Here is a 27,019-nt window from a genome sequence, read left to right as displayed (position 1 = left end):
GAAAGTAATCTAATAAAAAAAAAAAATCCCAGAAAGGTAGGCAGCAGAGTAGGAGAAAAATATACTTCTGCAGAGTGTCAGCCAAACACCTAGGCCTTCAAATAACATAATTCTGTCCTTTCTCCTTCCACACACTAACAAGTTTCCTGAATATAGAATATCTGACACTTGAAAAACAGTGGAGAAAAACACTGACAGGCAAGCAGTACAATCTCAGTGCAATATGTTATCTCCCAAGATTTAAAATATAGCTTTCGACAACTCCATTGTCACTTTCCATTCCATTTCATACATGCTTAGCAAGTAGATGTAGCATTTACCTAAGCTTTGATCTGCTGAACAAAAGGTAACGGAGAGTATAATTCATGATTTGAGAAAATGGTTGCTGTAGATATGGAGAATGCATGCTTGCATATCATAATGAAACAAGCTAAGGGAAAGTACCTAATTCTCACAGTAAGTCATTAGCTTTTAAAGTTGAAAGCAGTTCCATTTGAGCTGGCCACAATATCCACAATATTTACAGAATGGCTGGCATCAGTGTTTACATACATCAGAACGTAATGAGTAGCGGTATACCCATATTTAAATGACTGTCTAACAATAGCAGATTCTTGAGATCAATTACAAAATTAAATAAAGCTAGTTCTGATGATGAATATTCAGATATATGTATAACATTGCACTATACCATGTTACAACTGATCCCAAGTCAATGACTCATTTCCTGGATATAATTCTAAATTTTGTTTTCGAAGGTTCCACCAATAAGGCAGAGAATACAAAGTTGCATTTTTTAAAAAGCCACCTGACATCAATGTCACAGGCCACAGCAAGACAACCTAACATCTTCATCTTGGGCCTCAGCAAATATGTCCTCATTGCCTTAAGGTGCATGTCTTCATGTATCTTTTCAATTCAGAATATACCAGACTGTACCTGTGAAAAGCACAGTGATTGCTAAAGAATCCTTAGAGTAACAGTATAGACCCACTAGAGGACCTTATTGCATACATCCTTCCTTCCTTCCTTATTTCCTTCCATCCATCCACACTGAGGGTAACAGTATTAGCAAGCTGAGCAGGGCAGACCAGGTTTCTCTATCCTGAGCAGCAGCTCACACAGCATCCTGTGGAATTCACAGGCATTTGCATACAAGATGAATAATGCATTCTCTCCAAACTGCCCTGGTTCTGCCCCATTGCATTCTCTGTGAGGCTCTTTCCATAGGCTATACACTTGGAACATGCACACTTTTGTATCCAGATCACCTCAACTGATTTATCTGAATCCACTGGAGCAGTGGCTGTGCTTTGAAATCCTCCCAGATTCATGGAGGATGGACTGTATGAAAGAATCTCTTTTCCACTACTTGCATCCATTATTTTAATCACTACCTGTAACTCAGGACAATAGGTAAAGACTGGAACTAAGAGTTTCATACTCTCAGTCAGCTGACACATAACTGCACCTGCAGTACTGCTACTACTGCACACATCTTCTGGTCAATCTCATGATCCCCTCGTACCCTCACTTTTGGGCAGATCCACAAGAACTCATTCATTAAGAGTAGATGCTCCAGTGTCACCTACAGAGAGCAGTTTGCCCTTTTTCTATGAATGTATGATTTTTGATTTGGAGATGTTAATTCAGTGCTTGCTGGAGAGCACAATCACTTGAGGCCAAGTGGACAGCATCATTTGCATCAACAAAAGCTGGCCTCATTTCATATCCCTAAATTAGATGCTGTCTTTGCCTTGGATTTAGCTTGATAATGTGTGCATGAAAATCATGACATGAATGGGAGACAATATACATGCAGGTATTGCTCCCAAATGTGGGGACCAAATGGGATACAATGATAGCCCTTGACTCTCTGCTCTTGCAACATCTTCCACAAGGCATCTTCCACAATGCATACTAGAGTGCATAACCATGTACTATCTCCAGGTCAGAAGAGCACATGTATATCCTACTTTCAAGACTCCCTTGAACCTTCCAATTATCTTTGCAAAGGCATCACTGCCAAGACGGGAGACACAGTGGTCCATTTAAATGCAGAGGCATAGCTCTCAGATAGGGTTTAATTTCCAATACACTGGCATATGCTTTCCCAGGGAGCTGAGCATCAAGGATACTCTATAATTGGAAGACACTTTCCTGTTCCCATTTTGAAAACTGGGACACTGTCTGTATCATCCATACAGCACCGAATGTGCAGGTTAACCATGAGAGCCCAGCAGTATCCAGTACCACTTCTGTCAAGATCTCAACTACTCCTGCAGTTTCACTACCTTGGAAAAGTTTAATTTTCAGTGACCTCTTCTACAGAAATGGTCACAATCCACCCAGTTGCTACTGACAATGTCATCTCAAAGGAGGCCATGTCTGCTGGTTCAGGAGTTCTTCAAAGTGCTCCTTGTGCTTCCCAGTAATATCCCCATTAAGGTCATCATTTTTCTACCCTTGCTGTGAGCAGCCTAGCCCATGGTCTGCACCCTTTGTTGATTCACTGGATGGCTTGCCAGATTCTCTTTGATGCCATCTGAAAGTCGTTCATGACCTTAACAAACTCTTCTCACATTCAAGCCTTCATTTTGGTGACTACTTGTTGGTATGTATCAGTCAGATCTATAGAACCCTGCTAGCAGAATATGGAATACTACTTTTTTTTAATCAGATGGCTTTTCATACTACTAATATCACAGTCTGTCTTTGGGTTATTACTTTGACAAGCATTGACTAGATTCTGGTCATAGCTCTTTACTGCTTCCTCAACAAATTAGATCTTCAACTGTATTCCTTCAGACTTCATATATCTGATCCCCTTGTATATTGGAGAATTTGTATAACAGGTGGGACTTGAACCCATTCAATACAGAAGCATCAGCTAGGTATTCACATGACTCTTTCTTGAAATGTTTGAGTTTTTTAGGTCTGTTATCCAGCCACCAATCTATCTGTTCTAACTCATTACAAATGGTTATCACTTAACAGCTTAGTACTTCTCTTGATCTAATTATCTAGAACTTATGGCTTCAAGTCTGATGACATGGATGCAAAATGTGTCATTTACCACAAACCCAAGGTGCTCTGATACCAGATACACTTATAAGTATCCTTGTGAACAAAATTGGTGTCCATTATGGGTAATCCACAGCAATTCAACATTCAGATTTAGATTAAGCAAGCCATTTTCTCAGTCATATCACCTCCAGGTCTCACCATCATTCCTCAAGTGAGAGGTAAAGAATTATAGGCTTTAGGTGGTACACTTTCAAGTACCATCCCATATTCCCAAGAAGTCTGAATACTCAGGATAGCAAGTAGGTACATATGCACATGCAACAGACAAAGCTATTTTAATTTGCAGTCTCACTGAGTTCAGTTCTCAACCCCAGCTGTAGAACAAGCAGTTGTGGGCTTGTAAATATCTCCACATCTGCTTGAAGGGCTTTTGAGGGTCTGCTCCAGAGCATAGAGACACCACTCCCCACTGAAACATTTTGTTCCAGAACTAATTCTGTGCATTGAAATATGACCATAATATCTAGCTTGTACTTTTCAACCCCTTGCATAAACTCTGGGTGCTTCTTCAACAGTGAGGTAGTGCTAAAAGTCACAATAGGGACTAGCGTGTCATCATCTATTGTGCTTTTTGCTTGGCATTGCTTCTGACCTCCACATTTACCTTGCAAAAGGTGAGCCAACAGGGTGGATCAATGCACTTTTTTTAGTCTGAGTCCAACCAAATTGGTGAATGGCTAAACAGTGGCCCTTTTCATCAGAACTAGTTCAATTAAAAAAAAGAATCAACACTGAGTTTTATGGATGTCAACAAAAAATCTAAAGGCGGTGTTTTTATGGGGACAAGACCCCACCCCCAACACCTCCTCAACCCTGCATTTCAAAAGATACTAATATCTGCATTATGCAGTATAGGGAGTAAGGAGAAACTTCCTTAGACCTACCCCCAAGTATCCTGTGATTTCCCTCTAGAAAATAAATAGTTTTTGATGAAACACAAGAGTCAATGTAAAGCTTACCCATTAGTACATGTCCCTATTACCAGGCTACCTGTCTGTTACCATCATGAGACTTATTTTGTATATCATTCTTTGTCTAGTCTCTTGTCTTAGACCAGATTGCCATGAGTGACTCTATGCTGAATACAAAGCTCTAGGCAACACAGTTTTAATGATTGCAAGGGAAGGTAAATCTATCTACCATGGTAAGGTCATGTAATCAGGTCTTCCGAAAATATCAGAGGAATTCCCATCTCCAAACCTGACACAAAGCTTGATCTTTTTGCTTCTTCCTCAGCCTATCCAGGAGGTTCCACCAGCTGTTTTAAAGTATACTTCTGCAGACCATTTCTGTTTGGTTTCTGTATATTGTTATAATAAAATGGCAGAAGTCTTGAATGCCCTTAGAATAAATTTTTTCAGTTTCATTCATATCAGAACAGACAGTATCAAAGAAATGTAATATATCAAAAACAGAGGAAAATAAAGTTGTGAAGTAAACTTTCATAACAATAGATGTTCAAATGGATCACTTGTTGCAGTAGCCTAACCTATATAGGCTATATCCTGCCAAGGATATGACCACTTGCCAGTCCTCAAAGATTTAGGGCACCTTCTACACGCCCTAACTACTGATAGGCTTGCGGGGAGCAACATAAAGTCAGTGGTTTGGGCGCCAAACTCTTCAGAACTTTCGTGCCCCAGAAGATAGGGAGGCTAGAGCCCTCAGTCAGAGATAAGACTAGGAAAGAATTAAAAATAAGTCTCTGAGAAAAAGCATCACATAAAAAGGGGGAATGGAGGAAGGGAGCAGCTACTGTAACAATGAGCTGTTTGAATATCCACTGTTATGCTAAATTTACTTATACAGCTCTACTATGGTCCTCATTAGATCACTGTTAGTGCAGTCTAAGCTATGCTGGTATATTGCCATAGCTTAGAAAGAAAAGGAGGTGTAAGTATCCAGGAGCCTGTGAAGAATAGCTCTAGCAAAACCTTTTCTGTGGAAAAGAAATTCTGTTTATAATGTTCTGTAAAAGTATGCACAGAGGACCAAGTTGCTGCATTTATGATACATTTATAGTCCACCCCTTTCCAAAAGCCACAGAAGAATCAATAGCCCTTGTAGAATGGGCTGTGACCCTGCCTTTATCTGACTTGTTATGGTGAGAATAACAAAAAGAAATAACATGAGACAACCATTTAGAAATTATCTGTTTTTATACTTGTTGTCCTTTTGTCTTACCTTCATAGGAAATAAATAGCTGTTCAGCTATACTGAAGTATTATGTTCTGTCCATGTAGTGTCTGAGCTGTCTGTTCATAGTTTTCTAGCTCATGGTGACATTTATTTATTTATTTATTTTATTTTACATTTGTTTACCGGGAAGGTCCAACTGGGCCAATGGCCCATTTTCAGCGGAGGCCCGGGGAGATAAGCTCCATAGTTATACAGAGAATACATACATATGGATAGAATGTAAAGTAATAAATAGTAACAATAAAAAAATCAATTTGGCAAAGGATAACAGTATACTAGGTATGAGAAAAATGCAGATCCATATTGACATCTAAACAAAAAAGTTCACAATAATGACCACCAGGGCCTTTATAAACCTAGTCATGCAATCTAATCCAGTTGTGTCCCTATGTATCATGAGAGTTTATTAGGAGGAGGAGGTATGTTAGTTAGGAAGTTTCAAGAGGTTATGTGGGGGAGGATATGTTAGTTTGGGCATTACTGTATGCCCCTGTCTATCAGAGACATGGGGGCCAGACCCAGGGTGAACATCTGATTTTCCATCCATTGGTCAAGGTTACACTTAAATACAGTTAGGTATACACTCTGCTTCACTTGGATGGGGAGCCTTTTCCAGTGCATGGAGATCCTCTGAGACCATCATGTCTTATTTATGTCTAAGCAAAATTTAAATCCTTAGATATAGTGGTTCTGATGCTGTTCATTTTGCAGAAGTGCAAAAGGTCCATCAGAGCTAGATCCAAGGATGACTTATATACCAGCCGTACATCCATCACCTCTCAGTAACCTGCTGGAGGCAGATTATAGAGATAAGGCTTTAAGGTGATCTATGTAGAACAAAGTGCTTATACCCTGGATTCTCTTGGCAAGGAAACTTTGTGGTGTTCTAACAGTTGCATTTGTTTTGTTAGGTATATGTCAAAGGGGCATTACAGTCAATGATGGGTCTAATAAGGGCCATATAAATTGGCACTATGACTTCCTTGGACCTGAATATCATGGTCATACTTATACGTTGGGTGACATAAAATGAATTTCTTACTAGCTTGGCCACATGATTGTAAAAGGCCAGATTACTGTCGACATATGATCCCTGATCCCTGACTACTGGGTCAGCTCTTAGGAGTGTTGATATCAATGGAATAATTAGCCTGGGTGGCAGTTTTCCCAAAAGGCACTATAATGCATTTCTTGGCATTGAGTTTTAGTCCGTGACTTTGGCACCAGTCATTTGTCTATGTTAGACCCTCTTGTAAGATGCTTGTGTCATGGGGGTAATCTGTTATAGCTCCCACTTTGCAGTCATCTGTGAACTTGGTCAGCCAAAGCCCTTGATATAAGCCTTTACCTCTGAGAAGTAGATTTCAAGTAGTTGCGGTTCTAGTATGGAGTCCTGAGGCATTCCTCTGGTGACCGGTCTCTTAGTTGAGGTGGTATCACCAATTCTGACTTCCTGGGTCTTATATGTGAGCCAGCTAGCAATCCAGCAAGTTATGCCCAGTTCTATGAGTTTGTCAACTATACCCAAGTGGAGTAATGTATCAAATGCCTTAGACATTTCCAGGAAGGTGGTGTGCCCCATTTTCCCCTTATCTATTGCCTTGGTGACCTTCTCAAAGAAGTCCATCAGGTTTAGTAGGCATCATCTTCCCTTGACAAAGTCAAATTGGGTTTGATCCAGTGTCTGAAGGTTGTCTATGTCTTTCTTGATCATTTCCATGGTAATTTGTTCCATAGCTTTTCATATTAGACTAGTTAAACTAATAGGTCTGTAGTTTCCAGGGCTGGTTGACAGTCTTCCGTTGTGAAGTGGGATAACATTTGCAGTCCTCCATTTAAATGATACAAAGCCTGTTTTCAGGCCATAGTTGAAAAGTGACTTGTGTTTCTTATAAGTAATTTTCAGCTATTTAGGTGGCATCCCAGGATATCGTCAGGGCTCATTGAGACTGGGTTTTTGACCATGAGTGCCACCAAGACCTACTTCCTGTTAATAGTTGAGGGGGTTATGCCAGTACATATTTCATGGAAAGAGGCAGGGGGTGAAAGTTGAGCTGAATGTGTCAATCAGCAATTTCGCTATGTCACTCTGCTCAGTGAAGTTGGCACCATTGACCACAGATTCAATGTTCCTTTTGAGGTTTCAGACATAGCTGTAGATGGCTTTGTGGTTGTCTTTAACCTGTGAGGCTATTTTGACCTCATAATTGGCTTTGTTGGACTTTACTATTATTTCCTTTAGATTACTGTTTAATTTAATTACAGAGCTCCTATCGTTATGGGAGTTGCTGTTCCTGATTTTAGCCATTACTTTTTTCATTTTGTTATATACCCTACCAAGGTTAGCATTCTAATATGGTTTGTTTTTAGAGTTTGTTTGGGGCTTACTTCTAGTGGGAACCGCAGCCTCTATACAGCCATTTACATGGTCGTACAGGGTCTCAGTGTATCATTCCACATAGGTTGTTGTGAACTAGGGGTTGGAAGGGGTTTCAGTTTCTGAAAAACTATTGCTTAATAGAGTGTAGTTTGCTTTGAAATAGTTCACAAATGTTACAGGGTGTGTTGGGGTTACCAAGTTGATTTTATGTAGAAGGAGACAGCTTTGTGGTTCGACCTTACCAGTGAGAACATGACAGTGGGGGGGCATGCTGGCGAGCACCAGGTCCAGTATGTTTTAACCTCTGGTGGGTGTGCACAGTATCTGGTCAGGGTATTTGTGTTAATAAAGTCCAAGAATCATTGTGCCTGCAAGTATGAGGCAGTGTATGTTTCCCAGCCTGTAGAGGGATAGTTAAAGTCTCCCATGGATAGGGTATTTGGTTTAATGGTGAATGTCTCCAGTAGGTCTGTGTATGAACTATGGGATTCTAGGGACATAGAGGGTGACCTGTAGCTTGCTAGGATATGGTATAGGACTTTGTCTGTGGAGATCTGAATGTGGATAAATTCCAGGGCATTATCCTGTTTAACCAATGTAGAGTTATGTTTGTTGCTAATATAGAATCTGATGTTGTCAGTTTTCATTCATTCCTCAAAAGATGGGTTTGGATCTGACTTGGCTGTTACACTTGCTCTTGGCCACCAACAAACTCTCAAGCTCCTTTCCTACCCATAATGCACTAAGCCTAACATCCCTCACATTTCATCTGACACTTTCGTGTCTAGATGTGGTCACCTTTGCTCTCAGGGTTTTTCATTGCGATAAGCTAAATTTTCTTAGATTTACTCTTTAAACGCTTAGCCTTTTATAACTTCCCTTTGTCACTAAAAGGTTTATTCCCATTACTGATTGTCTCTCACCTCTATTTACCTTTGAACACTTTAATACACTAGATAGTATAGTCTTACTGCCATTGTTGGTAGGCCTCTCCTACCCTATTTCTTTTCTGAGTGTGTAGTTAAACTTTTTACCTTAAAAAAAATCTGCTAGCTTTTTTCTCTGCCTTTTTCCTTTCTCTAGTGGCAGAATTTATTTTGTTACTGTCTGGATAGTAAAAATAGAAATTTTTAGCCTTCTGTTGACATGTGGTTGTTAAACATTTTCACCTTTAATGATGTCTGATAAAACTTTCAAGAAGTGGGAGAAATGTGGATGCAAGATGCCATTTTCAGATGCCAACTCTTTGTGTGTGTACTTGTTTAGGATCTGAGCACCTTGACCAGGAATGTGACATTTGCAGTGGGTTCAACCCCAGAGATTTGACTGAAAGAAAAAACAAATTAATATTAAAAGGTTTATTGCCAACTCCTTTTTCTCAGAGCATCGCTGGAGTTCAAACTCCCAAGGCAAAATCCAAGGATCCTTCAAAAAGGTCCAGATCTTCAGATTCCATGGCTTCAACTTCATTGTAACCAAAGAAAAAGAAGTAAAAATCAGATCCAATATCTCCTGGGATCCGACCATCCTCAGATCCAATTAGATATCTGGCAAGTCCTTCCTCCAATCTGATGAAATGCACTATGGATCCAAAGTCCCTGGATTCAAAGCCATTGCCTCATATTATGTATTCAGTCAGCTTGGATCTGGCACTGCCCAGTGCACTATCCCCTTTTCTGGAATGGCACTCAAAGTCTCCTTCAGTAGTATCCTCTCATTCCTCCAGAAGTCTCACAGAGGCAGATGTGGAAAGGATGAGGAGGAGATTCTTCAAGGAGCAATTTCAGAAAGGAGTCTTCACAGTTCCTATCCCCCTCAGGTCAGGAATACTGTTCATCTACTACTTCACCAATAACAACTTCTCCTCTGACCAAACTTGTGGTATTAAACTCCTCAGATCCAAGCATTCCTGGTCCTTCTGTGTCAGATCTGAAGACAGGTTTGTCTTCAAATCTGACTGTTACTCTGAGAGCACTGGCTCTGACATTTTCGGATCAGGATGACTCTCTGAGCTGAAGCTTCCATGTCAGATCCAAGGGGATAGGATTAACTCCAAGGTTTTTGGAGCCATCTCTTCATCTCAGAGTTTAGAGTTGGACAGCTCAGCTTTGGCTTCAGCCTCGGGCAGATGGCTCTCAGAGTGGAGGGAGGTGGTGGGCCAGAAACTCACTTTCTTGGCTCCATTGACTTCCTTCTCTCCTGACTGGTCTGCTTGTGAAGAGGCTTTTCTTTGCTTCAGCAGGTCAGGTGGGTCCTCCCCCTTGGATCCACCCTCGACATCTCAGCTGACTTTGCATCGTGATTCTCAGCATTTTTCTCCATGGGGACAGCCAGCTCAAAGTTTCCAGACCAGCCAGACTGGTATTGTCATCTCTTCTGATACTTCTCTGGATCATCCCACTGAAGAAGTCCTTAGGAAGAGGACGAGTAAGAGGAGGCACTTGGACTCTCCCAGGAGTCCATCACTGAGGATACCGACTTTGATGAGGGAGAATGGTCTCCCAAATCACCACTCAGTGACATCTCATTTGGAGTTATCCTTGAGATCTTTAAACAGAAGGGTGGTTGGTCTGCCCAAAACCCAACTCCTGAGGAGTCAGTATTTCTGGAAGCTTTCTGGACTGGCCTGTCTACCTCCTGAGTTACTCTGCCCAATGATGAACTTATTCATTTGGTTTCTAAGTGGGCGTGGAAGGAACCTGATATGATTGAGTTGATTCCCAAGAGACAAACAGGATTCTGGCTCAACCAGTAGGAAGAAAACACTGGAGTAAGGGTGTACCAGTTGATCCAATGGTCATGGCGGCAGCTACAAAGAAGGAACTCATACAACAGAGTTCCACTATCCATCCACCCAGTAGAGAATCTAGAGCACTGGACAGATTTGGGAAGTGAGTTTATGCTTCAGCGACATTTGCTCTCTGATTGCTGAACTACTGGCACACTTCACAAGGCTGCAAAGGACTTGGTTAAGAAACTTTCCAAATTCCTTTCAGGGATCACTGCTGCAGAGGCTCAAACTTCTGTGGTCTCACAGTTGGCTACCCTTCATTCTTCTACAAATTCTTCCATGAGGCTAATCTTTCACACTGCAGAAGGTGCCTCTAGGGCTGTGACTTCAGGTATTTCCATCAAGAGGCATGCCTGGATATGCCTTTGCAATTTTGCGTAGCCCTTCAAGTCATCTTTTGTTAATGCTCCCTTTGACAGTCACAGTTCTTCATTGTTTGGCCACATAGTAAAAGACACCCTCTCCAGGTGTGAGAAAGACCCTGTCTGCAGTAGATATATATTTTTCAACCCTTCAGTGGTCCTTTTCCAAGAATCAGTGGGGAGGTCAACAGATTTGATTCAGGAAGTCTCAGTGTCCTTTCCAGGACACACATGGAGGTAGTTTCCCCAGAGGCAGAGGAGGGAGTGGTAATGGCAGAAGATGAACCTGTGGAAGAGGAGGCCAACAAACCCAAGGATCTAGAGATACATTTTACAACAGATCCCTCCAGCACTCCTGAAGGGAGGCCAGATTGCCTTCCTCTGGAGACAGTCGTAGGTCTCTTATCTCTGCACCAAGAAGACTGGCTAAACATAACAAAACAAAGGACACTTGAGTGCAGAGAATCATTTCCAGAGGTTATATTATTCCCTTTTCTCTACCACCTACATTATCCAGGAAAATACCTGATGTTCCACCCAGTCAGAGGGAAGCAGCAGCATTAGAAATCCAAAAGCTTCAAGAAAAAAAGAGTCATCCAAGAGGTCCATCCAGACCAAATAAAATTCGGAAATTTCTCAAGATTCTTTTTAGTGCAAGGGACTGGAGACTGATTTTAGATCTCAGTGTGTTGAACAAATCAATTCAACACACCAAGTTCCAAATTGTCACGGTTCAGTCCATTCTGCCCTTTCTGGGCAAGGACGCCTGGACGTGCTCAATAGACCTTCAGGATGAGTACTATCACATAAAAATGAACAGACAATACAGAAGGTACTTACACTTCCAGCTGGGAGCCAGTCATCACCAGTTCAGAGTACTGCCCTTTGGTCCCACCACAACCCCCAGGGTGTTCACAAAGTATGTGGCAGTAGTAGCAGCTCACTTGAGACTGCAGGGATTCCGGGTGTTTCCATACTTAGATGAGTGGCTCATTACCACTCTGACCAGGCATCAGCTAGTACAAGCATGAGACCAAGTTTTGCAAACTTCTTCAAATCTTGCAATAACCATCAATTACAAATCACAATTACAGCCACTCAGGCATTAGAATTCATAGGAGCAATGTTCAGCACAATGTCTATGGTAGCATCTCTTTCCATTTTGAGAGTACAAACAATAAGAAATTAGGTCAAGAAGCTAATTTGCTGTACCAGGATTTCAGCCTGATTGATTCTGCAAGCCCTGGGATCAATGTCAGTATTTCCTTTAGCAAGATACCACATGAGAATTCTGCAGTGGATGCTGCAAAACACTATGGTCAATTCCTTTTCACCCCATGTTGAGCAAGATAAGACAAACTCAGGTATGCAAATGATATCTTTCCTGGTGGATGCAGTCTCAACAACTATTACAAGATCATCCTTTCATTATCCCTCAGCCCAAGGCCATAGTGACCACAGGCACTTTCCAGACTGGATGGGGGGAGGGCATTTTCTGGGGAAGACAGTCCAAGGCACTTGGTCCTCTGAAGAGGCCAATCAATGTTTTGAAAATGAGAGCAGTGCTTCTGGCATTGCAAGAATTCCAAAACTCTCTCCCTCTTAGAACAATTGCGATCCATATGGACAGTATGTCAGTAGTTTGGTACATAAACAAACAACTGAAACCACATCTTACCCCCTGTTTCGAGAAGCTCTGAGGGTGCGGGAATAGGCAATTACTTCCAACTGCTTTCTAATTGCAGTGCTTATTCTGGTGAAGTCCAGCATGATAGCAGACAAACTGAGAAGGTCCATCTTACTACCTCACGAGTGGTCTGTCAACAACAAAGTGACGGACATGATTTTCCATCAGTGTGGCCAGCCTTGCTGTGATCTTTTTGCATCTACCTTAAACAGCAAGTGCAGTAGCTTCATTGCCCTAATCCCCCACTGGGAGAGTCACCAAGAGATGCTCTACTCCATGACTGGCCCCCAGTCTTCTGTATGCTTATCCCCAGACTTCTTTAATTCCCAATTTTTTTCCGAAAGCAGCCAGGTTGAAGAGCAAAGTCCTCCTCATTGCCCCTCACTGGCCTCAACAAATTTGGTTTCCCTTCGTTTGGCCTCATCTTCTCTACCCACCTTTGATTCTGGGTCCAACTCTAGACCTTCTGTCTTACCCGACAGACATGGTTCACCAGGACATCTCAGATCTTAAACTACTGCATGGTTTCTCCAATTTAATTAAAAGCCAGGCAGCCTATGCTCTCTTCGCCTGTCTGTTCTATACTATTATATTCCCATAAACCCTCTACGAAGAAACTCTACCAAAGTAAATGGTGATTTGTTTATTGAGCAGAGCAGAATCAGGTAGACCCCTTCTCAGTCCTGAGTCATGCTGTACTTGAAATTTTAGCGAGTTTATTTAATGAGGTTACTAGTTCATCTATTATTAAAATTCAACTCGCAGCCATCTCTGATTTTCATGTGGGGTTTCAAAATTCTTCCCTGGCTTCCTCTAAATTGTGAAAAGCCTTTTTGAAAGGTACCCTTATTCTTAGACCTCCTTATAAAGATCCTATGCCCTCATGGGATCTAAATTTGGTAATACAACCCTTAACACCTGGAAAATTCTCATTTTAGTTGCAATTAGGTCTGCTAGAAGAATTTCAGAACTTCAAGCGTTATCTTCTAAGCCTCCATACTTGTTTTTCCACAAGGAAAGTGTCACCTTATGTACCAAACATTAATCAAGCCATTAAACCGCCAAGATTTTTCCCAAACTTTACAAATAAAGGAGAATATATATTGCGTTTACTGGATGTTCATAGGCAATTACATTTCTACCTGTACTGAACAAAAGAATTTAGAAAGACAGACCAGTTGTTTGTTTCCTTTACACATAACAAGTTGGGCGAATCAGTTATAAAGGTAACTCTAGCCAGATGGTTGACAGATTACATTTCATTTGTCTACAGCAAATTGAATCTACCATTACCAAAACCAATAAAATCTAATTCAGCTTGATCTATGGCTACTTCCACTGCATCCCAATCTAGAGCATCCATGGACGATATATGTGTGGCTGCATCTTGATCAAATCCTCATACCTTTATCACTCATTCCAAACTAGATCTGGTCTCGAGGGGAAGAGCAGCCTTTGCCTCAAATGTACTCAGGAATATCCTTCCTTAAAGTCCACCCAGGAATTTAGGTAGCTGGGGACTCTGTCCCATCCTTTGAGGACTGAATGAAAATTGACAACAGCAGATAAAGAAGTTATTTACTTACAATAACATTCCATCTGTGTTGTCCCTTTTCATTCTTCCTCAACTCCCCACCCTCTATCCCCCTCCATTTCTTTCAAAAGACTTCTGGAGGAATGACACTTTTAAGGACACTATATGTCCCTTGTGTTGAACACCAGTTATGGCAATTCTTTTACAGTTTCTCTCTCTCTCAAGCTGTAAATAGGATCTGAGTGACATTAGGCGTAGAGCATTATGGGTAGGAAAGGGGCTCAATTGTTTGTTGGTGACCATGAGCTAGTGTAACAGCCAAGACGGATCCAAATCTTAGATGCGAACCCATTCATTGAGGAAGAATGAAAATGGACAACAGAGATGAAACATTATGGTAAGTGCATAACTTCTTTTTAAGACTCCTCCACCTTTTGTCCCTGTAGCTGATGGACAAAAATGTGGAAGACATTGAAGCTTTACACTGCCAGTGTACTTTGTGGAGTTAAACAATGTCTCGATAATGGCACAGATTTCTATTTTCCAGAGTGAGGTAGACATGTAGGGGTGGAATTTCTTGTTTAGGCTCCTAGCACTGAGCAGTAACATGTTTAGATTTCTTTGTGTTTTATTTGCTATGCCGGTAGGTTTGTCAATTTGGAATTGCCTAAAAAGGCTCTAAGGGAAGTGGATAAAGTTTTAGCCAATAATCAGAAGCCTAGGAGAGACAGGTGTAGACCATCATTTGCAAAGCAATGTGGTCTGTTAACCATGTCCTCCAGTGTTAACAAATATTGAATCCCTCTGAAAAGACACAAGCAACTAAGCTAATTATTGAAGTCAGTCTTCTTTTGTTCATACCGTGCCATCATCCTTGGAGAAGGTAGAATGCTGCACATACCTGCCTGAGACACATATTCAGAAAGATCAGCAATGTCTCTTTTCAAATAGTCCAAGAAAGTATATCTCAGGTTGTTAACTCCCACATGGACTATAATAGAGTCATACTGGTACCTGTGGTGCAGTGACGTGAGTCTGTGCGTAACTTGCCAGATCCTGGGTCTAGATAAAGAGCTAACCATTATCTTCTCCTTGTTCAGTCTGGTGAGTGGGACATCTGTGTGTTGTACAGTGGAGTCATCTTTGACAAGGGTCCTGGGTAATGTGTTGTCTTGCTTTATTAGCTTTGCTCTTGAGGCTCCACTGGATGTAGGAGTATGCGTGGTGTTTGGTGTTGCTTTTGGTGAGTGCTTTAGAGATTGCTAAGGATAGATGTTACCATTTATAGGCTTAGGAGGTCTTTGAGGTTTGTGAAGATTGCTTTTTAGTGCCTCATCGTAGGTTGGTCTATGTGTGTGGTGGGCACTATCTGTGTTGGATGTAGTGTGCGTGTTCTTGACAGCCTTGTTTATATGTGAGATTTTTGACTGCAGTGAAATTATATATGTGCATCTCTCACATACTGTGTTTTTTTAAAGATTAAATGGTTGTCTGTGAACATGAGACAATTGCTACATTGTTTCAGGATGCCCATATCTACCAAGCCAGTTATCGAGACATTTGGAAATTGCATATCTATGTTGTTTGGACCTGTATATGGGTGAGCTACTGTAGGTCATGGACTGGTTAATCTGAGGTTTCCTTTGGTGGTCTTTGACACTATACTAGGTTAGATTGTGCTAAAATGTGATAGTAATGTTGTTCAATGTGCAAATTAGCTCCTCTAAACTTGTCTGTGCACAATAGTTTTGTTTCAGCCACACAAAGTTACAGGTTGCAGTTCTAAGGGAAGTTTTATAAATAAAATGTACTTTTGGGGCATTTTGTGTCTGTACAGGACACTGCTAACCTCTTGATGTAATATTACCAAGAAATATTGTTTGTGGGTATAATGTTACAACAAAACTTAAACTACCCTGAGAAGGCAATTTCAAGTACTAGGGAACTTTACAACGATTTAAAGGTAAAATCAACAAAACAAAAATAAAGTAGCAGCACTTTAATCAGTTAACAGAAGCGCAAAACAATAAATTAAATCTCTTATCTGACAAGGATGGAGCAGGATTAATTCAGGACCCCCTCAGAGTGTGGCTAGGGTGCCAAGCAGTTGGGGGCTCTGGGAAAATGAGCAGGAGATGTTTTTTAGTAAGGGATGTTTACTCAAGTACAATACTGGTTTGCTGGGTGGGTGCTTAGTATTATGGATATATAGAAAACAATGGCTGGGTAAGTACTTAAATAGTTTATACAACAGACAGTAGCAGTGAAAGAGGGGAGGGAGGGACTTTGGAAGTCAGATTACCATAAGATGCGGAAACCAGAGACAGAGCCTTTTAAAACCACAACAAGGAAATGGTAGGGAGTAGAAAAGGGTGGAAGGTTGAGGAAAAAATGCATACTGGAGCTCAAGTCCTATGGTTAGAATTTCAGAAACTTTTAGCTTAATGCCTCAGTTGAGGATGGGGCAGACTCAAAGAACGGGAAAAACAGTAGTGAGGTAAACAGAAAGGCACTGCAATACAACTTTAAACAGGTATATGTAGCTATAAAAGTACTGAAGCATAAACTGTAGAGCAGAATTAACAATACTGCCACTACTACAAACCTTCCACAGACTTTGGCACTAGACCATGCAGAAATTTTCCAGTAGCACTGTAATAAATAACTAAATGAGGTTTAAATCTGGCACAACTGTGAAAGAAGCTACAAGATTTCCAGACTGGGTTCAAAATAAAAACGCTACCTTTTATATGTAATTCTACTTATGGAAATATAAATGCAGTACAATGTATAAACAATGTTAAATCTTGCAGTAATACACAATCTTTACACAACTACAAATGAATCTACAAGACTAAGGTTCCAGAACAAACTAAAAAAAATGAAAACAGATAAATGGACAACAAGCAGAGAAGTACAAAAAAGTAACACCACACAGGTCACTATAAGTGCAGCTTAAAATACTGTGGACATCCAAAGTACGTAATATCTTTTCTCCCTTGCTTTTAGGTGTTGGAAAGAATGCATGGAGTTTAACAGATTTACTTAAAGTAAACTCTGTAACAACTATAGGCATAAATGAAGGCTTTTGATTTTAAAGACACCCTGTCCTTGTGAAAAATAAGATAAGGTTGACTCACTGTAAGAGCTTGTAACTCAGATACTTTTCTCATATAGGTCAGAGCAATGCTTAACACTGTTTTCTAAGTCAAGAACTTCAAAGCAGCCTGATAAGTTGATTTAAATGAAAAAAGTGTAATTTTTTTTCTAGAATAAAAAGAAAATCCCAAGGAAGTACTACATGTTTGCTAGTTGAATGTAAATGCAAAACCCTTTTCTAGAACTGTTTGGCTTAAAGGTTGGATCTAAGGGCAGACAAGCACAGATGGCCAAAAGATGAACCTTGATAGAAGAGTAAGAGAGACCAGAGGACAACAACCCACACAAATGTTCTAAAACCAGAGGTATCTAGGCCTTAAAAGGGATCATAGGGACCGGAGATGATTTAATGCCTTTAGAGCAATTTTTACAGTCATCATCTCTTTCCCATTTATGGTATTTTCAGTCTCATAATTGTTCCGTAGACCTTGTACTTTCATCCCCTTGGAAACAGCTCCCAAGTAAAGTCTGAAGCATCCGTTGTGACAGACTGAGTCAAAGGAGGAAGGAAGGTAGGTGAGACCTGGGTTGAAAGATAACTGGCCCACTCACCAAAGTTAATCCCTTCTTACAAATTCCAGTGCAGGAAACTGAAAAGACAGGAGGTGCTGATACTGGGACCACACTGATCTTAGATACCATTGAATTCTGCTCATTTGAAGTCTGGCCAAGAGAATAATAATAATCATAAAGGCCATGTAGCCCAGATTCACAAAATATTCCCCGGCTGAAGTCAGGGATTGGCTAGAAAAGATTAGGAACTCTTTTAAAGACCTACTTTGTCCTGAGGAAGAAAAAAACATTCCAAGTGATGTGTCCAGAAGACATCCCAGAAAACAATTCCTTGAGAAGGAATGAGAGATGATTTCTATAGATTGACCTGAAACCCTAGATTTAGAAAGAGTTCCTTGACCCATATCAAGAATTCTGACATTTGGAAAAAAGAGTCTGCAGATATAAGACAGTCATCCAAATATGAAAAGATATGAATCTCTTTCTGTCTACACTGAGAAATCACTAAAGCCAGATACTTTAGTAGTAGATAGACCAAAGGGTAAGACAGAAGATTGAATATGTAAGTTGGATACAGAAAATCTTAAACAAAGTCTGACCTCTTTGCAAATCAGAATGTGATGATAGGCATCTTTTAAGTCTAATGTTATCAAAAAAAACTGTTGGGGAGGTAGGAGGGGTAACAGAGATTGGAGGGATTTTGGCAAAGAGATTAAGAAAAGAGAGGTCTAGGACTGGTCTCCAAGTATCTACTTCTTTCTTTGGTACCAGAAAGATTCTCCAATAGAATCCTTTGCCTGTCTGATCTGAGGGTACTACTGACCCCCAGAAATAACTTTTGGTCTGGAACTGGTGGAAATGGGGAAGTTTGATTTGTAGAATAAAACAGAATCCTCCTGAAATGGAGAAAGGGACTCTCACTGCCATCTGTATCCTTCCTGAAATACTCTCAGAACCCATTTGTCTGACATCTGATGCCACAGAGGAAAGTGCTGACTTGGACTCTGGGACATATTTAAGGGGTTGCAAGAGTGGATCTGGAGATTCTTATAGAGAAAAATAGTCATTCTGACTTTTTGGACTGTTCTTGATTCTGGGACCCTGTTCTGACTTTTTGGACTTTCCTTGAATCTGGAAGGCTCCCACTTCTTTTTTGAGCCTCTTTGCCATTGTTGTTTGAAGTTTTCATTTTTGGAACTTTGCTGAGACTGGCTGCTTTGTGTTGAATTAGAAAGGTAAGTCTTACTGATCTTAAAATAGGATGGTAGAAAAATGTGTAATTTTCCTCTTTCATCAAATATTTCAAAGATCTCAGCAGCTGTCGAAGGGTCAAGCAATACATTTTTATCCAGGGGAAATTTTAAAATCAGTGCTTTAATATCGTCTGGTAAGTTTTGTGACTGTAACCAAACTAAGCAAACCTTCACATTGCTTATCCCCTAGCAGCTGCTCTGAATACAGCATCAGCCGTGTCATAAGAACACTTCAAAAAAGTGTTTGGTTATCGAAGTTGCAGACACTATTACAGAATTTAGAAAATCTTTAACCTCTGAAGATAGGAGGTTAAAAGTTAACTTCATTTTCTCAAAATAAACCAGTAAAAAGTTTAATTTATAGGCCTGGCAGTCTAAAGTATTAGAAGTATGCATTTTCTTTCCAAATCAAACAAAATCTTTCCTGTCCTTGTCAGAAGGAATAGGGTTAGTATTCACAGTATGTTTCACAGCCAATGGTTGGGTTAATGTAATAAGTGCTGGATCAGATTTGGGATTAGAAAACAGGAATTTGTGTCTGAATGTTTTTTCTATCAGTCTTTTTAGGAGCAAGAGGAGAATACACTTCTGAAGAGTGTGACACCCAAACCATTGACTTCATGTGGGTTCCCCTGAACCCATTAGCAGTTAGGGTGAGTGGAAGGTACCCTGAAGTTTTGAAGACAGACCATTAGTCAAATCCTTGTTAGGCTATAACTCATATAGCGGGTCTATATTAAAATCGCAAAGGGGCATTACATCGAACGCCTCTTCACTGACTCATAAAGACTGAATGCACTAAACTGCGAACGGCCAAAACAGAGATTTCTTTCCCTGGGAAAGAAATCGCTAGTACCAAACACACACACTATTTAAAACATAAATAAGTAGGGGGCTTCACCCCTCACATCCCCCAGCGTGGGGGTCTGTGCCCCCCTAACTAAATATATCAACTCCGAGATCACACTACAGTGGGGTAAAGGGCAATGCTATGGCTCAGGCCAAGCAACTTTTTTCCCTGGGAAAATATCACTGGCCTGAGCCTTCACTATTTTCAGACTTCGGTCTTTATGAGTAACTGAAGAGGCATTCGATGTAATGCCTCTTTGCGATTTTAATATAGACCCCATATAGCTTAGGCCCACAGCAAAGAAGCAATAAGTATTTGCCATATATGGCTCTGTACTACAGCATTTTACTGTAAGCAGTGGGCATTCCAGGTTGACAGAATGCTCTAGCAGTTGTAGAGCAGGCCAGTCAAACTAACTTACAAATGGCAAATGGACAGGTCAGATAGCTCTTCCTGTCTTTTCTGTAATTTGTCACTTTTGAATTTATCACCTTAGAAGTATATTACATTAACCCAGTATTTTCTATCAGTATTTCTTTACATTGCTGCCAGCATTTTTCACCACTGATTGCTGTCATCTTGTAGGCCACCAGTTAGTAGCATCCACAAAGTATAAAAACAGACAACAAAGGATTCCAAGATAATGGTGGTAATGAAAAAAGCTAAAACAGACCTCTGGGGAGAGGACATTTGAAAAGAGGGAAAGCCTGCAAACTACTGTAAATTGTTAGCAGAAAACGGTAGTTGAAGTGTCTGTAACACCAAAAAGGTCAACAAAGGAAGAAAAACTGAAGTAAAAGGGAGAGCAACTGTGAAAACTCAAAAGGAGACTGAAAACAATGTTGTGAAGCTTATGTAGGAAAATCAGTAATGGCAGCTGAAATAAAGCATTTTTCAGTCACCCTTTATAGAAAGATTGACCAAATGCACTCCAAGATAAGTGGTTCCCTTTTCGAATATATAAAGATAAATAACATTAGGCTGCCTGAAAGAGAAGCTGTTTTAACTAGGTATTTCAAAGTAACTAACTGGTATGCAAACTGCTGAAAAGGAGATGAAAGAAAAAATGGTGGAACAGCATTTGAAAGATTAATGAATATAACTGAAACTGTCTGTACTTAAGGATAGGATACTCAATGTCACCTTCAGGTTTAAAGCAGTACCAGAATAAGTTGAAGGGAATTGTAAAGTCTTTATGAGAACATGTTTCAGCACATGGACTGGACTTTCTATTGCTGATATTAAAATAGAAAGAGCACATAGAGTAAATATCTGTAATTGTAATTTGAGACTCAGAAAGCAGCTGATACATATATGAATTAAACTACAGGCATAGCATCTAAAGGAGAACATTATTTCTATTTTTGTGAAGGAAGGAAATAATCTTAAAGGGTTCTATATTAAAACATCAAAGTCTTGAAACATCGAATGTTTTAATATCGACCCCTATTCAGTGAACACTGAAAATAGCAAAGCTGCAGAACACCGATTTTTTTCCTAGGGAAAGAATTTGGTTGTCCGTTTCTGTCACTTCGCTATTTTCAGCACTGTGGTGGAAAGTTACGGGTCGGGTTCAGGTAAGTGTGCGATTGTGTGGACGTGAGGGTTAGGGAGCAGGTTAGGTGAGTTAGGGTTAGGGCACGGGTCAGGTAAGTGTGCGATTGTGATGGACGTTAGGCTTAGGGCGGGGTAGGTGAGTTAGGGTTAGGGTGTGGGTGAGGTGAATGTGTGATAGTGATGGACCTTAGGGTTAGGGTTTGGATTAAGGTAAGTGGATAGATAGTAGTGTATGTGCAGTTTAGTTTAGGGTTAGATGTAGGGTTTTACGTGTATGTGTATGGATTGCTGTTTTTTTTGGTGTGCTTGTGTTGTGTGTAGGTGTTGCGGAATAGTACATTTTTTCCCTGGGAAAAAATTTGCTGTTCTGCATGTTCGATATTTTCAGCATTCGCTGAATAGGGGTCGATATTAGAACATTCAAAGTTTTAAGACTTCGGTGTTCTAATATAGACCCTATTAAAGGCTGGATACACAAGGATTTATGTGGATAATGACTTTTTGTTACAAACATGAACTAACAGAAATGTTGTTCTACCTTCCATAAGACTGTAGAGAATTGAAACACGTACAAAGTTAATAAGACAAGTATGTTTACTGTAAGTAGGCTAGATAGCGAGATTTACAAAAATATTACACAGAAAAAAATTGACTGAGGAAATATGTTTAAATGCAGGGAAAACAGCAGCATAGTAAGTAACATTTATTACCTCATTGTCATACCTCTCAACCTCTTGATGCAAGAAATCTGTACAAAGCCTGACAAAATGGGGGGAAAGGCCCCAAAATAGGGACAGATTTTAAATATTGTTGTTATAAACTTAGAAAGTTGCTAGAGTAATGGAGTTTGTGTTAACATACATTTTCTGAAGGATGTGAAGCCTGAAACTCAAACATATCTCATTATTTAGTGACTTCAATACTCAGATCATCCCTGGGATTTACCAGAAAACCACAAATTTTATGAGAAATAGACCAAAAATACAAGACAAAAATCTGCAGATTCTGCGAAAATCTGAACAGTTGAGAGGTATGCTAGTTGTAGAGTAATGTATACCTGTCAATTTCCCTGATTTTGCCTAGTAATTCTGCTGTGTCCCTCATAAAAAGTTTGATTTGCTGGTAAATCATTCAGGATTACATACAGTCAGAAAAATTCCAGACATCAAATTTTCTCACAGCTTATCGTCCAAAAAAATGCATGTTGATGCAAAATGTATTCCATTAAACTTTTAAATGAATTAGTTTAATATTTAAAAAATGTAAGCTGCGGTGCTGCAGTGGTAGCATTGTCGCCTCACAGCAAGAGGTTCTCCCGTTCGATTCTCGGCTGGAGCACCTTCTGTGTGGAGTCTGCATGTCCTGCCCGCGGTCGAGTGGCGTTCGAAAGACATGCGCGAATGGACGTGCCTTCGTTGAAGGTTAGGTGTCGGGCTGGCACCATAAAAATCTACTGATGATCATTCGCGGTCCAGAGTTCCACTGTGGTGACCCCTAACCAGGAAAAGCCGAAAGAAGAACAGCAACAAGTTTAATATTTACTATCACAACCCTGTTTCAGTTAAAGAAATTGGAAAATTAATTAAAAAAATTTTCTCTCAACATTTTCCCCAACAATCAGTGGCTTTTGTGGGGACCTGATGCAGTCAAGCATAACATGGGTATTGTAGGTGACTAAAGCTCACTATGTTAGTTTTAGTGGCGTGAATGTCCACTAGCAAAACTTAACCAGCAAAATATTTTAATGAAATTGTGAAGGCTGTTACTTAGCAAAACACTGCTACTTTAACTTGAGGTAGCTTTAAATTTTAAAGGATATATAAATAAGAGCTGTTGTTATTACCCACCTGGCACACAAGTTTGCTTCGCTAGATTTTGTTGGTTTGAAAGACATGTTACAGAATATCAAAATAAGATAACCTGCTGTGGTTGGGTGGCCCCAGCAACTCAGGGTTGGCTGGTGCCTAAAGCTGGCTGTGTTCTGCATGTACTGTTTCCATAATGTCTGTTTATTTCTAAGTAAGTTGCTCCTACTCTTTTCTAAAGATCCCACTTCCAGATCTTTTATCTCTGTTACAATATGCAGTACTTCAAATACAGTTGGTTTAGATTTTGATATCCATTTTCTAGTAATTGCTTTTTTGAAAGCCACCAGAATTAAACTTAACAAGTCCTTAATATGTCTAGGCATTTCAGATCCTGCATCCCAGCTGAAAAAATATTTTCCTTAGTTACACTCATTTGCTCACCCAGTATTCCTCCCTGAGTACTCCGTAGGGAATTTTTAATGTCTGCCAACTCATTACTCTCCATGATCTTATGCTAATAGGTATCTCTATCTTCCCCATTACACCTCTAACATTTGCAATCTACCTGAAAATAAAACTCTTTGGAGTCTACTTGGCAGTCACTGGAATTAAACTTAGCAAGATTTAAAATGTTTAGGTAATTCCAATCATGTGTCCCAGCTTAAAAGAATAATTTCCTTAGTTACACCCATTTGCTCACCCAATATTTATGAGAGAGAGTACTCTGTAGGGAATTTTTGAAGTTGGCCAGCTCATTACACTCCAAAATATATGTTCCTAGTTACCTCTCTCTTGTCCATCGCACCTCCATTTGCCATATATCTAAGGAACGATTCTTTGGAGTGTGCTTGGGGTACAAACATATCTATGCAAACACTGCCAAACAAAAATCCTAAATCTTCTAGACTTTGTTGCATACATGGGAGCTACACACGTCCTGCCATTGTGCCCTTGTAAATTGTTTATCCATTGTCTCTTCCCAATCTTTTCTAACTTCATCTGATTTATTCCTCTGGTTAACATGCAATATATTATATGCCTTACTAATTATCCCCTTTTTAATAGGTGGTTCTGTTGTAGAATCAACTAAAAACTCTAGCAGAGCAGGTCTTTCACTTAGAATTCCAATCTCCCTTTCTTTTTGCCTCCTTTTCTGATATCAATCCTTGATAGGGAAGGCAGTCTCTAGCCTGCAGTCCAAATGTCTTATTGGTCTCACCCTATTCTATTACATTTTCTCTCTAGTTATTTACTCCCAATACCATGGTTCCTTTGCCAGTTTTCACCGGCACCCTCTTGCCCATTCTCTGTACCCCTGCTTACAGTCATCCCTATCAGCAAAATCTCCTTCTCCATTCTTATCTTGGCTTAAGTCTGAGAATACTTGCTGCTACTTTATGAATATAATACTCTGTATGACTATTGTTATTCTCCTTAAGGATCTGCATTTAAATCCCACTCTCTCTTTATTTTTTTTTATTTCCCCCTTCTCCATCATCATCCCTTTCCATATTGTATTATAATTTTCTTCTTCTGTTATGTATATAAGCAGTTATTGTGTAATCCTAAAATATCCCTTCAAATCAGGTAATCCTAAACCATATTGTTCTACTGGAAGGGTCAACTTATGCCACTTAACTCTTCCCTTCCCAGATAAATTCCTTCAACTCCCTCTGCTATCATTTGGGAACAAGTTCTTAATCCTCTATTTAAGACCAAGAACACTGCATCAATGGGCCCAGACAATATGCCAGGATGCCTTCTAAATAGCATGAAATATGATCTATCAGGCCATCTGGAATTGCTATTTAACTTTAGTCTACATACAGGCTTCATGTCACATGAATGGGGAATAGCATCAGTCATCCTTCTGCACAAAGGTGCGCCATCTACAGATCCTGGAAACTATAGACCCATAAGTCTCACTGGTCTCATATGTAAAGCCATGGAAAGAATTATCATGGAAATGATCAGTAATAACATAGGAACTCTCCAGACACTGGACCTAACCCAATTTGGTTTCGTCATGGCAGGTCATTCCTACTCAACCTAGCGGACTTCTTTGAGAAGGTCACCAAAGCAATGGATGAGGGCAAAATGGTTCACACTACCTACCTTGACCTGACCAATGCATTTTACACAATTCTCCACTGGGGCATTATTGACAAACTTAGTAGGTTAGGTACAAACCATTTTTTCATCTGCTGGATAGCCAACTGGCTCACAGACAGGAGTCAAGAGGTTAGAACTGGGGAGTCCACTTCTACAATGAGGCCAGTAACAATTGGAGACCCTCAGGGATTGGTCCTGTGACTGCTCCTTTTAGGCATTTACTTCTCTGAAGTTAAGAGCAATGTCAGTGGCCTCTGGTTGACTAAATTTACAGATGATTGCAAATTAGGAGCTGTCATTGAATCCCCCACTGACACAAATGTTCTCCAAGAAGGGTTGACACAAACAAACAACTAGTGTCAGAACCATGGAATAAAACTAAATGCCAAGAAATGCATAATAGTAACCTTTGGGAAGTCATACACCCCTGGTAACTATCATATTAACAACACAGCCCTAGGAGTTGACCTAGTAGTCAGGGACTTGGGGACAAACAGAGAGTAATCTAGCCTGTGACCATCATGTATCACTATGTTGTGCAATGTATAAACAAAGGTATGGCATCTAGGTCCAAGGAATTCATTATTCCACTGTAGTCAGCATTCATCAGCCCTATTATTGAGTACAATGCCCCCTTTGGTATGTACCTAACCAGGCATATCCAACAATTGGAATGTCCACAGAGGTTCCTCACTAAAAGAATACAGGGTGTAAGTAACTTGTCCTTTGCAGACCACCTCAAGGTCCTATCCCTCTATTCTGTCTCCCACACACTGTTGAGGGGAGATCTATGCTTGGCATACAAGGCATTGTCAGACCCCACTCTGATGGACCTCCTGCATAGCCACAAAATAAACAGCACCAGAACTACCCATTCTAAAGACTATAACCTTGCCTGTGATGTGAACAGGACCTGCTGAAGAGGCAGGTATGTATCCCAAAGACTACCACTTCTTTGGAACAGGCTCCCCATCCATGTGAAGCAGAATTCCTCTCTAACCCAATTCAAGTGTAACTTGGACAATTGAATGGGCAACAGGAAATTCATTCCAAGTTTGGCACTTAAGTCTCTAATGGACACAGGGCAGCCTGTAAATGTTTCATCTCCCAGGCCCCTGCTTGTAAGTGTTTCATCTCCCAAGCCCCTGCTTACACTTATCAAGAGTACCAGAACTTGTCAGAGATTTGGGCTACATGGCTAGGCTTCAAAAGGCTCTTATGGTCATTAGCCTAGTAAACACCTATGAACCTATGAACTCCTTATTAATTATTTTTCATAACTTCTCCTCTGGTTGATAAAAATATGCTTGACCTGTATATAAAAGTAAAAGGACTAAAAATGTTTTCACTGCTTGTATTGTTTTATCTATATCCATAAACAAGAGCTTCCAGTTTTTCATTTTTTTATTATAGTTTCTTTAGTCTCTTCTTACATATCGTTACCTGCCATAACAGAAGCATTTTTAATCCATACTGCTAAATACTTCATCTTATTGTGTCCCATAAATATGGGTATTGCTAAACCAATTCAAGTGTGGGTATTTCATTTACGGCTATATCTTTTGTTTTAACTTTATTGCTTTTATATCCTAAAAACACTTGATCAAAATGTTCAACAACACTAAGATTACCTTTTCTGGATTTACCAGGTACAAAATAATATCATATGCAAATAAAGCCAACTTTTATTGATTAACATACCAAGTAAATCCTTAAATTTCTGAGTC

The 27,019-nt window shown here is 40.1% G+C and overlaps 1 protein-coding gene across 1 annotated transcript in view; it reads left to right on the top strand.

The window, feature by feature from the left end:
• The window catches only part of SPAG17 (sperm associated antigen 17), a 3,638,922-nt gene that overhangs the window by 3,193,625 nt on the left and 418,278 nt on the right, over nucleotides 1-27,019 (top strand). The gene's annotated exons all lie outside the window — the stretch shown is intronic.

This window comes from Protopterus annectens, chromosome 5.part0 (assembly GCF_019279795.1).
Source record: "Protopterus annectens isolate FY-2018-M chromosome 5.part0, PAN1.0, whole genome shotgun sequence".
Taxonomy (NCBI): domain Eukaryota; kingdom Metazoa; phylum Chordata; order Ceratodontiformes; family Protopteridae; genus Protopterus; species Protopterus annectens.
This window is presented reverse-complemented; position numbering and strand designations above follow the sequence as displayed.